This window comes from Wyeomyia smithii, chromosome 2 (assembly GCF_029784165.1).
Source record: "Wyeomyia smithii strain HCP4-BCI-WySm-NY-G18 chromosome 2, ASM2978416v1, whole genome shotgun sequence".
In the NCBI taxonomy this organism is placed as follows: Eukaryota; Metazoa; Arthropoda; class Insecta; order Diptera; family Culicidae; genus Wyeomyia; species Wyeomyia smithii.
The window spans coordinates 243,103,808-243,118,391 of record NC_073695.1 but is presented as its reverse complement, the minus strand read 5'-3'; positions in this window follow the sequence as shown (position 1 = coordinate 243,118,391).

The window sequence follows — 14,584 nt, the reverse complement described above, 5'->3', positions numbered from 1 at the left end:
GGCACGCTTACCGGAAGTATAACTCTCAGTAGTTACGTATAAAAGGTAGCATGCCGAAATTAGACCTTTATTTTCATTCCAAGCGCGTACCTGTACCATACGGACGCTAGGTTCTGATTATTGCAAAGAGAGAAAGGCGAAAAGAAGCTCTCACATACGCAACAATGAAACACGCATCGTGTCGTGTTGCGGCTTGGATGAAAAAAAAAAATTAGAACCGCCTTCTTTCAAGACGTTGCGTCCTTTTCAATTAGGTGTTCTGATGCTAGTGTACAGTAGGGTGTCCCAAAGTTGCACAAGTCTGAGGCTCACCCTTCAAATGATAGAAAATGGTGTTACGAACAAACTTTAGTTCGGCGGCAGCTCTAGAAAATGATGTTTTCAACTAGCCCCGATGATTTTATTGAAAAAATCGGTTTTTCTTATGTTAAATCCAAAAAACATGTCCAGTTATTCAATTTTCTATAAAACCTAATCCTTTTATATTTTTTACAGGTTTCTTAGGATCCATACTGTAAGGAAAAAATTCGTTTCGGATTGATTATCGTCAATTTATTTTCCTGTAAAAATTTCTATCGTTTTGAAAAGAGATTTTTCAAGTTTACTTTGAAATTCAATCAATAAAAGTGGGTATTAAACCTAATGCTCTCACCAATTGAATACCATTAAAATTTGGGAAATTTTATGCGGAAGAATATTGCCAAAGACTACATGGCTCTAATATTACTTGATTTTGAGTTATTCGTGATTTACTGTGAAATAAAAAGTTGAATTTTAATATTTTCCTACAATAATCAAGGTCGAGCGAAAAAATTGAATAAATATTATCAAATTTACTAAAGGGGAGGAAATGTATGTAATTTAACGAGGATGCGAAAAATGAACAAGGACAGAAAGTGTGACTTAAAATTAGAAATAAAATAATCACAGGAGGGTTGTGTGCAAAGCCACGACCGCAAGGATGAAGTAGAATACTTTTACAAGAAAACCCGGCTGCTTGCGTGTCAGTCATTTCAATTTGTTGTTCAATTCAATATCGGATAAGATACCGATCACATCTTGGCGTTATCACTGACAGTGCGAATAAAGTATTCCTTGTGATAAAATAAACAGTGAAAAGCTGATTTAACACTCGAAACTAGACGGTTCATGTGTTGTCAAAATGAGTCAACTTTTCATTGAATGCATTTACTAGTGCCCGCTACCGCACAGAGACTGTATTTCACTAAAGTGCCTCACTGCATCAGCTGCTACCGATGCTAAGATCCGCTGCGCCTAGTGCGCTATCCGTAGCCATGCCACAGTTGTGGCCGCTATACACTGCCATTGGTATCCACAGTCCCTGCATCAGCTGGCCCAGCTGCTATCGTTGCTGGGATCCACTGCAACTAGTGCGTCATCAATTGCTACGCCACAGCTGTGGCCGCTTTCCGCCATCGCTGGTATCCACTGCACTGCTAGTGCTGCTGCTAAGGGCAGTGCTTGAGAAGGGATCGAAATTTGATTGTGACTGCGATGAATGCACATGCTTTTTTCGTTTGAATTGAACGGCAGAAACGATCGGGCGAACGAAAAAAAGTTTTTCTCTTTCTCTCGTGTGACGATTTTTTTTCTAACGATAGCGACCGCAGTTTCGGAGAAGTCGATTTTAAAACTCTCTCGCTCGATCATTTGAATTTATGTTGAACGGAGCAAACTAGAGTATGATCGGCAGCATGTGGCGTGTTTTATTTTCGTTTCTCTCGTTCTCAACTGGTTCTTGACTGGCTGTCTGAACGGTCAAAAAACGGTCGATGAATGCTTTTTCGCTGCATCGGATGGGATTGGGGCACTGCTTACAGATGCACGTTATTTTTTGGTGGAGAAGTTTGTTGTTGTTGTTGTTGATGTATAGCGATAATTGCTCGAGTACAAATGAGGTGGAGATATAGTTTTAATATTTCTTCATGCGAAATGCTGAAGTCCGTCGTTGTTATGCGTCGCAAAGCGCCGACAGGCACAAGTAGTGTTTTTACTTCTGCCTACGCGGCTAGCATTATACCATATGTTGCGTTGCGCGCGGCTGTGATTTATATTTTTCCGAAGCTTATTCAGATTCTTGCTTCGCTTATATCATTGGCCCAACAGATAAGCCGATATATACTCTATTCTTTTTATATCCATCGTTATCAGTAGGCTAATTTTTCAGTCAATTTTTTTTCTGATTCGTTATGCGTAAACAGTGGAAAAAGACAATCCTTATGCCCTGACAAATCACGTTCTACAATTAAGTTGATAGTTTTGTAATGTATTTGTTGATAACCGTCTTACAAACTGTGTTTTTTTAGATGCAAAAAATTAAAGGTAGATTGCAAATCAGCAGAAACATTAGAGGCCACCTAAATTGAATTGTTGAAACTAGCTCAATTTTAGTTGTGAGTTGTTAGTTGTTTCTGGTACCCAGGAGCGGATTAAAGCGAAGGCGAAGCAGGCGGCCTTCAAAATTGATGTTTGATGCATGCATAGGATCATCAACGATGTATGGAGAACACTATTAATGTATAACGAAAAAGAATTTCCCGCATACAAATTGACTTGAAAAATTAGCCTCCTGATAACTATCGAATTCAAAAGTATCTATCTGTTAGGCCGATGATATAAAGGTCGGATTCGATTATATAGAGACTCGATTTTATATTGACTCGATTATATGTATATGATTCTATTTCAAACTCGATTATACTGCCGTTCCAAGCATAGTTGTCCCAGCGTGCATAAGAACAGCAGTATATATAGTAGCAAAAAATTTTTTTTTAATTTCAAATGTGATCTAGAGCGAACATTTCGTAAGAGAACATCCAGAAAATACGTTACGCTTGATAGAAAGGGAAAAAAATAAAAAATAATTAAAAACAATGAAAAATTTTGGTTTTTTGGTTTTTGGAATTTAAAAATTAAAAGAAATTGAAAAACCCTAAATAAAATTACCTTAATAAAAAAAATTTCAAAAATAAAAAAAAAGAAATTAAAAAAATTTAGGAACAAACGAATAATTTGAAAATTTTCAAAAATTTGAGAAATTAAAAACGAACGAGTTGACAAATCAATATATACTAATCTAACTTTTTCTTTCCATTTGACACCAGGAATAACTACAAGAATAACTACAAGATATATGTATTATTTTCATAAGAACTGTGTTTGCTGACTTTTAGGGGGATGAGTCAAAAATAAAATTCTTCCTATTTATTCGAAAATAATAAAACATTCACATAAAATGAATAAAATACATTTTTTCCCTAATTAGATTATATATAAAATTCGATTATATATAGTGGAAAAAAATCAGAGACTATATATAATCGAGTGTGACCTGTACTTAGCGATGCGAAAATCTAAATTAGCTTCGGACAAAGTACACCACCGCACAGTGGGGAATCGCTGGCCATCGACCCAAAATTGAAAATGTGAATTTCATTTCAATTATATTCTTCCTATAGTTGTATACTATTGAAGTGACAGGATCCAAATTTTTAGAGCATTACGACAAAATTTGAATTTTCTATGATTTTTCAAAGTGTACTGAGTCAGCGTTTTTTAGAGTTTTTCTTGAAAAAAAATATGCAATGTTGCGAAATTTGCTGGAGCCCCGAGAGTAACTTGAATCTTGATGACGTCTAAGTAAAAGTTGTCTATAAAATAGTGGAGAATAAATCCTAATCATTGGATAATGTATAATCCTCATCATTGGATAATGTATATATGTATAAATTGACGGAATAAAAAAATTACGTATTTTTTTTTAAACAGCGTTTAAAGTTTGAACGGCAGGGCTTGGCACTATTGGCACTAGTTTTAAAAGATAGCTTGGAAAAAATGCCTTAAAATGCATCTAGTCCGATCTTGCGCAGAGTTGCGCAGAGTACCTTTCTTTCGAAGAGAAACAACGAGTGTTCGGCACATGTCGGATTTCAAAAATGTAAATTTGAATTGTACACTGCAAACCGTCTACATAATAACAAATGGCTCATATCAGTTTGATAATAACAACGTTTTCGAACAAGTTTCAGTATAATTAATCACACTATTTGCATATTTACAAGTTTAATTGATCTATATTTCGATAATTTAAGAAGTATCAGAAACTAGTCATTGTTTATGTTTTGGATCACCAGCACTGACTACCAAAATCATGTTTTAAGTTTATATCATACCAGTCACATGTAAAAACAATCGTGTAAACATAAACCATGACATAATACATCACCTGCTAATTTTTACAGAGCAAATAGTGAATAGTTATTTTGACGTTAGAAACTGCATTTTGAAAACCCTTCTTGAAGATATTAAAACTGTATTGAAAATGAACACAAAAATAAAGATGAAGGTGAAAGTGAATGGAAAAAAATGCAAATGGAAAAAAATGCGAATGCGATAAAAAGAATCAATAGTCACTTTGAAAAAAAAACAAGTCTTAAGTAATTTTCAACACGAAGCAAATTTTTTATTTTTTTTTCTTTTTCTTGATAACTGATTAATATTTAATGTTTTTTATGGCATATGAAAGTCTTTCAAGCATCATGCATTTTATTTTCCAAAAGATTGAAGCCGACGTAAAATTTTTCTCATATAATATATATAAAAAACATGAAATTTTCCCTGGCGTCAAAAATACGCATTTTCATGCAAAAATAATATCAAATTCGTACTCAGCGTCCCAAAATTATATAAAAACCATGTATTTTCCATGATTTGAAGATAATTTTTCGCTTGGCCAGCATTTGTATGGAGCCGCCCCACTGTGCACCGCCGCGACGCGAGCTGCGCAACATAAAGTGCTAGCCGCGTTGGCAGATGTAACTACACTACTCATGTCCAAACGCGATGCTTTGATTTCCATGGATGCTTTGAGAGATGTATGAAGAATTAATCAAACAGCTTCAACACCTTACTCTTCCATAATCGCTAAACATTAACAACAACAACAACAAAACCAAGCGCCTCCAGCCACTAAAACGCTGTAACAGAACATACGCAACAGAAGCATACAGCGACTGCCGGTCAAATGAATTTTTTTTCCGGTCGTTCATTGCCACTAAAAATCAATGGATATTGAACAGAAGGAAAATGCGAAAAAAATCGTCATAAAGTAGTGCGAACAGGATTGCGAGGATTCTACACTAGAGAGGAAAAGAGATGATCGTAATGCCCGTTCGTTTTATTTTGCAATCGGAAAACGAAATTGAACGCGACAGCTCGGAGAGACGAACGGTGTACGAAGTCTCGCACGAAACGGATAAGATGAAATTGAATGACTGATATTTTTGTGTTCGGTAGAAAAAATCAGAGCACTGGCTAAGGGAGGACGACTGCTGTTGTCGCTGTCTAGAACTGTTGTGGGCGGCTTCGGCTGAAACAGGCTCTTATATAGGGATGAAAAACCTATCGATAGTAGTAGGAAATCATCGATAACTATCGATAGCCATTTCAGTCGATATTTCCCATCTTATACAGACAAATAGCACATTTAAAATGGCAAGGTCTATGATTCTGTCGACCGTGCTTGGGGAGCAACCATATAACGACCAATCAGAGGCCGAAGTTTTCGTTTTGACAAGGCTTGACTATTTTCAATAGTACAATAATTTGAAAAATAAAATTACAATTATCTGCATTTGGGAAGAATCTAAGAATATTTTCCAATCTATTGCTGCAAGAACGAAGGAAATCCATCGAATACTAACCGATTTATTAGCATTTGAAATTGGACATGTTTTTCACTTTTTTCGGTTTTAGCTTTTAATTTCACATCCCTATGTAGCCGAACTTCCTGAGAGAAGTATTCTACTTCAAAAAAATATTCAAATGGGACTCGAACCCGCCATCTCCGGTGACTTCAATACGGTGCCGGGTCTGCAGACTGCACTTGTGGTATCTTCCGGAAGTCAATGTTAGCCTGGTATTTTTCGATAGAAATGTTAATGATGACTCGAAGAAGAAGGTGGTACAGAACTTGAAAAAGGTGAGCAGTGAAAACGACAATTCAAGAGTGAACAAATTTTCGTATGTAGAAAACCTAGTGGACTCACAAAAAAGTCACTAAAGTTTTTTCGATAGACTGCGGCTTGATATCAAGTTTTTTATTCAGGAAAATCCCAAGACCTGGATTGAAAGAAGTTATTATCTTGATGCCAAATGTTGAATGCGAAATGTTGAAGCTAAACAGTTATCAATGACCCTGCAGAACAGGCCTTTTGAGCAGCAGGAGATTTAGTTGAAATTATAATACTATATGAACCATGTAGTCTTTGGCAATATTCTTACCCATAAAATTTCCCAACTTTCAATGGTATTCAGTTGGTGAGAGCATTAGGTTTAATACCCACTTTTATTGATTGAATGTTAAAGTATACTTGAAAAATCTCTTTTCCAAACGATAGATTTTTTTTAGGAAAATAAATTGACGATAATCAATCCGAAACGAATTTTCCCTTACAGTATGTACCCTAAGGAACCTGAAAAAATATAAAAAGATTAGGTTTCATGGTAAATTGAATAATTGGACATGTTTTTTTTGGATTTAACATAAGAAAAACCGATTTTTTCAAAAAAGTAATCGGGGCCAGTTGAAAACATCATTTTCTAGGGCTGCCGCCGAACAAAAGTTTGTTGGTAAGACCATTTTCTATCATCTGGAGGGTGAGCTCCAGACTTGTGCAATTTTGGGACACCCTAGTGTACAGTTGCTATTTGATAAAAATCATTAACTAACATCTTCCAAATATGCAGAATGTTTGGTTCCTTGTTGAAATTATTTCAGGGGCTGATAGAGGGCCACATTTACGAAAAAAAAGTTCTTTGACGGACATGCCGCAACGTTAATCTACTCAGAGCTATTTGAGTTTTCAATTTCTTGAATACTGTTTCTTAAAGTTGCTTTTGTACTTTTTTTTGTAGGAGTAGAAGAAGAGGAACTCAACTGGTTTCATTTGAAAGCTGAGAAAGTTTCCTACCAAACACAGCCGTTGTATGTCTAAATAAATGAAAGAATGTCACTTTGGGAGCAAAAATGTTTAAATGTGGCACATTCTAAAACGTGTTTTAATATTTTCTCAGAAAAAAGCGTGGTTAAAATAATAAAATTATTGTATGTTTAGTCACAGGTTTAGCTCTAATTCAACGTGGATCGAAGTAAACCACGAACGCGAACGGATGCGATTTTTCTTCTGCGTCATTTTTTTCTCGCTGGATATTTTTTATTTATTGTTTTTGGTTGAGGTGGTTTAGTGTTACAATGTAGATCGGTTCATGAAGATGAGGCTAGGATTGGAGTGGTGCTTTTCTAAAAATCTCGAAGATCCCGAAGCCGCCATAAGGAGAAGTTTTTGCAACAGAAGCCAAGGATACTAAATGTATAACGATTTTGTTCGCACTGGAGGACAGCAATTGGGGAACTGAACTGACCGAGCGAAGCGGCAAGGCAAATTTTCACGAAGGAGGAAAATTTATTATCTCAATTAGTCCTAAAAAGAACTGGGTGGGTTGCCTCCACTCTGGTCAGACGGTTGGAATAAAACTCCAATGCTCGCTATCGAACTTGTATTTTCCTGTTTCTCTCTGCTTCTATAATGATTTTCCGCTTCTTCTACGATGTGAACAACTGGGTAATCAAAACAAAACTGATGACTTGATTATTATTATTATTGATTTTATTGAGGTTTTAACATAGGAGTCATTCACCTCCTTGCACAAATTTACATTTTTAGTTTATCACAAAAAATCTTAATATCTATATCTTTTTATATAAAAAAAATCTTAATATCTATATCTTTTTATAAGAAAAAATCTTTATATCTATATTTTTTTATAAAGGTCAGTGTCTTTAAGGTATTTTATTAAGTTTTTTTCGTTAGGCAGTGACAAAGCTTCTTCCAAAGTATTGGGAATGTTGTTGTTAAATCGTTCGGTATCAAAAGCTCTACAGTCAGTTATGATATGGTGTATGGTAAGGGGGGAGCCACAAGTAATACAATTAGGGGGATTAGTTTTATCTAGTCTATAACTGTGGGTAAGGCATGTGTGGCCAATACGTAAGCGGGTTAAAATACGGCAAACAGCCGGGATTTTATTGTCGGGCCAACAAAGAGTTGACAGTTTGAACCTTCTTAGACTACATGAAGTGTTTTTAAACCATTCGATATCCCAAGAGTCCCTTATTCTGTTTCTAGCCCATCTTGAGACATCAATAGCGGGGAGAGGAAGTAAATCAACCGGTTTTTCTCGACCTGAACCGGCAAGCTTGTCAGCAACTTCATTGCCATTAATTCCAGAGTGTCCGGGAACCAGCAGAGAGTGACTTTATTACTAATGGACGTTAGTTCAGTTTTAGTTAGCCAAGGATGGGAGGATGAATCAGAATTTAAAGTCTGCAGGCAACTGGCTGAATCGCTGAATATGACAGTTTTTTTATTGGCGTCTAGGGATATTTCGGAGGCTTTCATTAGGGCGAAGGTCTCGGCACTGTAGATGCTAGAGATAGAGGGGAGAGAGGAACTTATATTCAAGTTTAAGGATTCCGAAAATATACCATAACCAACCTTGCCGTCGGCTACAGATCCGTCAGTATATATGTGGTGGTAGTTCTGATATTTGTCGGAAACTAATTGATGGAAGTGCTGTTGAACTAGGAAGGAGTGTAACCTGCTTTTAAAGTGTTGAGAAGAGAGAGGTCTATGGAAGGGGAGGGTTGGTTCCAAGGTCGGTTTTTAGTTCTAGGTAATATAGCAATCGGTGGAAGATTAGAGCGGGTTGTAGATTGGAAAAGTTGTAAAGTTCTATTTACCAGGGGAACGTCGCTTTGACCGGTAATGCTCAACCATCGAATGGATTTCCTGACAAGGCAAAAAAGAAGATAGTATTTGAAAGGCAGTTGACCACATTCTGCCATGATAGCAGATGTAGGGCTAGTGATGAAAGCACCTGAAGTAGGACGAATGGCGCGATTGTACAGCGGAAGGAGTCTTCCTAATACTGATTCACCTCCTCTACTGTAGAGTCCAACCTAATAGAAGATTTTAGGAAGCAGCCAAGCATTTACAAGTTTGAGCATAGTGGACCTATGGGCATAGGATCGAGATCCAATTATCTTGATGACCCGCATTTTATTTATGGTATCTTTTCTAACAGCATTAGCATGTTCTTTAAAATTGAGACGTCTATCAAGATATACACCAAGAATTTTGAGAGTTGGTTTACTGGGGATAATTACTTGATTAAGTTTAATATCTCGAAGCTTACTTATACCTTTTCTATTGGAACTAATGTGAAGCAGCTGGGATTTTTCGGGAGAGATGGTAAAACCTATTTCATCAGCCCAATGAGCTACGGTGTTAACCGCAGATTGTAGTCTATTACGGGCTAAGGATTTGAAAGGGTTGAAGGAAAGTAACAAAATATCATCGGCAAAAACAAAGATATGGATGTTGTTAGGGATGATTTCAAAAAGAGACTGCATACAAATGAGGAAAAGAGTAGGGGATAGCACTGAACCTTGGGGTATACCATTTTCTTGTAGTCTGGTTTCGGATTGTGTGTTTCCAATGAGTACCTTAAACTTCCTGTTTTCCAGGAAATTTCGAATGAAGAGACCCATGCGGCATTTAATGCCCCATTCTTCCAAGGATTTCAACATAGTGTAACGCCATGTACGATCGAAAGCTTTCGACAAGTCGAGCGAGACACAATCACCATGATGGCCCCGTTGAAGGTGACTCTCAATAAGATCTTCCAGTTCAGTGAAATAATCATCGGTTCCTTTGTCTGGGCGAAAAGCAAACTGTCTGCTATCGAGAAGGTCTCTGGAAATGAGTTCTTTCAAGAGACGCCGGTTTACCATATTCTCAAGTACTTTTCCAATACAGTTAACTAGGGTGATGGGTCTATAACTATCAGCCTCACTTCGATCTTTTCCAGGTTTAGGAATAGGAATCACTAGACCAATTTTCCAATCAGGAGGGATTTTCCCTTTGTCCCATATGTCGTTGTACAGAGATAAAAGAATTATTTTACCAGAGTGAGGTAGATTCTTAAGGAGAGGGTATCCGATGTCGTCAGGTCCTGACGATGAGCCGTTAACTCTGCGTAGAGCCCATTCAAGTTCCGAAAAACTAAAATCTATATTGAATGGAAGGTCTAAGTTTGTTTCAAAACATGGAGGTGAGGATTCTGATAAATTTTTCTTGGTTAAAAACTTATGTTTGTAATTAGAGGACGAAGAAGCAAAAGCAAAATGATCAGCTAAATGTTCGGAAATAGAAGAAGGATCATAGGAGATCTGGTTATTAATTTTGATTTTAATGGGAGCTTTGTTACGGTTGCCACTGAGACAATTTACTCTATCCCATAATTCCTTGGAAGTAGTTTCTGGGTTTATTGCCGATATAAAGTTTTTCCAGCTATCAGACTTAGCCCTAGAAATTGCCTCTCTAGCAGCTCCTCTGGCTATTTTGAACTCTTCTAATTTCAAGGATTTCTGACGGTCTTCTTTGGGAGTCTTTTGAAGAGCTCTTAACTTTTTTCGACGTAGTTTGATGGCCTTTTCAACTTCAGGGTTCCACCAATGCACTGACCTCTTCCCGGGTTTGCCACTGGTTCTGGGGATATGACTTCGAGCTACTTCAAGTATGGTAGAAGTGAAAGATTCAGGAGAGGAGGGGGGAATATTAGAAAAGCGAATGGTTATTTCACGTTGAAAATTAGACCAATCGGCCAATTCATATTTCCACCTCGGGCGAGCTGCAGAGATAGGACAGGAACGATTGAGAGTGACTATGATAGGTACATGATCGCTACCACAAGAATCATCGTGAACTTTCCATGATAATCGGTTTAATAGGCTCCAAGATACGACAGACAGATCTAATGCAGATGTGTTGCCATTAGAAGGGTTAATGCGTGTAGGGCTACCATCATTTAAAAGAATGAGATTTTGTTTCTAAAAGAAAACTTCGAGCATTTTTCCTCTGTGGTCATCTCTGTGCCCACCCCATGAAGTGGAGTGAGCATTAAAATCACCCAGTAGGATGGTAGTGGTTGAGATTTGGTCTAAAAGTACACGAAGCTCTTTTCTAAGCCGATGAGTATTAATTGAACTAGGAAGATAGATTGAGATTATTGTAACTTTGATGGGAAAGTCAATTTCGATTGCTATTGCTTGGAGTGGAGTGGAGATAGACAATTTGCGGTGAGGGAGTTCTGAGTTAACAGCTATTGCAACACCATTTATATTTGGATTGCTTGAGTTTTCGTGGATGTAAAGGGTATAACCTTTGATGTAGTTAGAAGGAAGTTTAAACTTAGGAGATAAGGTTTCTTGTAAGGCAATAATGAGAGGGTTATATTGAGAAATTAATAATTGTAGTTCAGCGAGTCTTCCTTTTAAACCAAATAAGTTCCATTGTATTGCAAGATTTGTTAAAGTGGCAGGTGGGTTGGTTGAGTATCGATTAGTGGTTTGATTTGAAGGGCAAGCCATAATTGGGTAGTTTAAAAGATGAGTCAGTGGAGAAGAGATAATCGGGATTGGAAGAACTGTCAACTTCAACGGTCATTTGTTCCGATGATTTTTTAACTAAAGGGGGAATGATTTCAGTGGTAGGGTGTCTTTTGTGTGCAGTTTTAGGGTTTGATACCGGAAGTAAATTCACTTTGGAAGAAGTGTCACTTACCTTTACTGTCTTAGCTGTTTGCAGACTAGAGTCAGTGTCCATCTCGTCTTCGATGTCCTGGTCGGTTCCCTCAATCACAATCTTCTTCCTCTGTTGCTTCTTCTGCTTCTTGTCTTTTTTAGTCTGCTCGAGTTCCTTAATTCTACTGGTTAGGTTGGCCACGGTATCCATCAGCTTCTGGATCATGTCGTCCTTCTGTTTGATCAGGTCTGCTACTGCATTGTTATCGTTGATTTTCAGTCGCTGTTGAACTTTGCTCACTTCGGCGTAAGATCCTGCCCCTGCGTTGAATTGCTTGACGGCTTCTTTGTAGTCGATTCCTTTCGTCACTCTGATTCTGGTGATTTCTTTTTCGGCTAGGTAGACTGGGCATTTCCTGCTGGAAGGTCCATGTTCTCCTTTGCAATTAAGGTAGTAGGGCTTATTCTTGCATTCCTCATCAAAGTCATGCACTTTCGAACAGTTTCGGCATCGAGCGGCAGCTTTGCAACGATTTTTAGTATGTCCATATTTGTAGCACGTGAAACAAATCGTCGGCTCAGGAATAAACACTCGAGTTTTAATTCTCAGTGGACCAACCTTGATGACTTCCGGGATGGTGGTGCCCTCGATAGTTAGGACCACCGTAGGGAGGTTTTGTTTCTTTCCATCTACGAGCCCAGTGAATCGTTTGGCAGCAATAACTCCTTGGCTTTTAAACTTTTCCACTAATTCAGTTTCGCTCATCTTTACGATTTCACGACAGGTAATAACACAGCGTCTCTTATTGAGTGTTGGGTGTAAAATCACAGAGACGGCCACGCTCGGTTGTCCCACATCTTGTTTCAGTTCTTTTAATGCAAGAAGTTTTCGCACTTGTTCCGGGTTTCGTACTCGCAATACAAATCTTTTTCCATCATTCTCCGTAGTTGCTCCTTCAATCTCACCAACGCAGGCTTCCAGACATTTTCCGACCAAGAAGGGGTTTAGTTCCGCTCTGTCGTCAGCTTCCAGTTGCAGAATGTTAAGTTGACCAAATTTATTATTATACATCCACTGAGGCACAGTTCCAATCTCAGGATATTGGCTACCTGGATCCCAGCACGCCGCCGCCGCCATCAGTTGTGTTCTCTTTTTGCACTTCCTATTCGCTGTATGTAGTCTGTTACTTTTCTATTCGAGAAATATACAGCGATGGTTGACAAAATCACAAAATATTGCAGGTAAATGCTACACTAGCAAAATAACTTTGACGAACAATCCGAAAAACAAGCCTGTATCGCTTGAATGCCAAGCATCGACTGATGCTGATGACTTGAACGATGCGTCTGCTGCTTTTATAGCGTCGCGCTGGGGGCGGGGTTTGGCGGTCCTCGATGATTGGCTGTTCTTTGTTAACTGCTGAAAACGGCTGACTTGTTGTTGCTTATTGTTGCTACTTTCGGCGTGAGACGGAACAGATTTTTATCGGGGCAGAATGATACTCGACAGATGGGTATGATCGATTAAGGACACAAAGTTAGGATTGAATGAATAGGATCTGGATCGAATTTTAGATGGTGAGAGCGTTCTTCTTCTAGCTTAGTATTTCGCAGATCTGCATCGCGTTGTTTGTAGAATTTAATAGTACCGAAGCTCGTATAGGTGAATAACAAATTAAACAATTTGCCTTGAACCAAGAAGTTACCAGAGCGGTCACCTTTCCTATCAACACAATTCCCATCCTGTGATACTAGTAGAAATGCAGTGCTACCCGCGGTCTCTAAACAAAACGTTTTCCTTCCCAAGTAGTACCGCCTATTGGTCGTCACCGGCATCGTTATGGGTCAGTGGTGGAGGTATTGTGAACTAGTGAAAATCGCACAATGAGAATGTAATGCTAACCCCAAGCACCATGCATCTGGTTTATTTTGCAATTTTGTTGGTTCGACCAATCACGGAGTGCAACTATGGGCAGTCTACCTAAGCTGAGCTAAATTAAACTAAGGTTTAATTGAACGTTTTAAACCGATCCACATACAGTTCGTTTTTTGACACTAACTCTCTATCTGCTTAAATTTTCAAGAAATTCCATTTTTAGGAAACATGTTCTGCTGCAATAAAATTCTAATATCGCGAAAACTAAAGCAGAGGGGAAGTTGGTGTCGAAGAACAAACAGTAGAGTGGCTCAAAACGTTGATTTAGAACTTAACAAACAATAATGTTAACCACCTCTCTTCTGTGAAAAAATATTAACTTACTTTTAAATTGTGCTACATTTAAATATTTTTATCCTCAAAATGTTTTTTGACGTAGAACTACGTCTCAGGAAATTCGACCACATAAGCGGCTACATCGGAGTGGAAAATGGAGTTAGTTTCCGATTTCCTTCGTTCTTGCAGCAATAGATTGGAAAATCTTCTAAGAATCCTCCCAAATGCAGAAAATTGTAATTTTATTATTCGAACTATTGTACTATTGAAAATTATCAAGCCTTGTCAAAACGCAAAATTTGACCTCTGAATGCAGTTTTGAAGGACGAAACTATTTATTACGGTTAGAGAACAGATCGATCTACAATACGTAATACGAGTTTGAAGGTAATTTTGGGATTTTTCTCCGCCGGGAATGGGTTAATCTGCTCTGACTGTTGAAGCTTGTTTGCGTTGTATAGTGTTTTTTCCATTCCTGCGAAGTGATGTATATGCAAACTGATATCAGGTAGCACTGCAACTCCTCTTTTGCACAAAACTAAAATCATTTTTAATACAAGTAATGTAACAAACCACCTTATGTAGTTCTACGTAAACCTTGCGGTCGTGGCATCGCATACAACCCTGTGATTTTTTTAGATTTATTTAAACATGTAAAGATTGTATCTAGCAGGAAATCTCCTCAGTTTTCAAATCAAACTACAAAA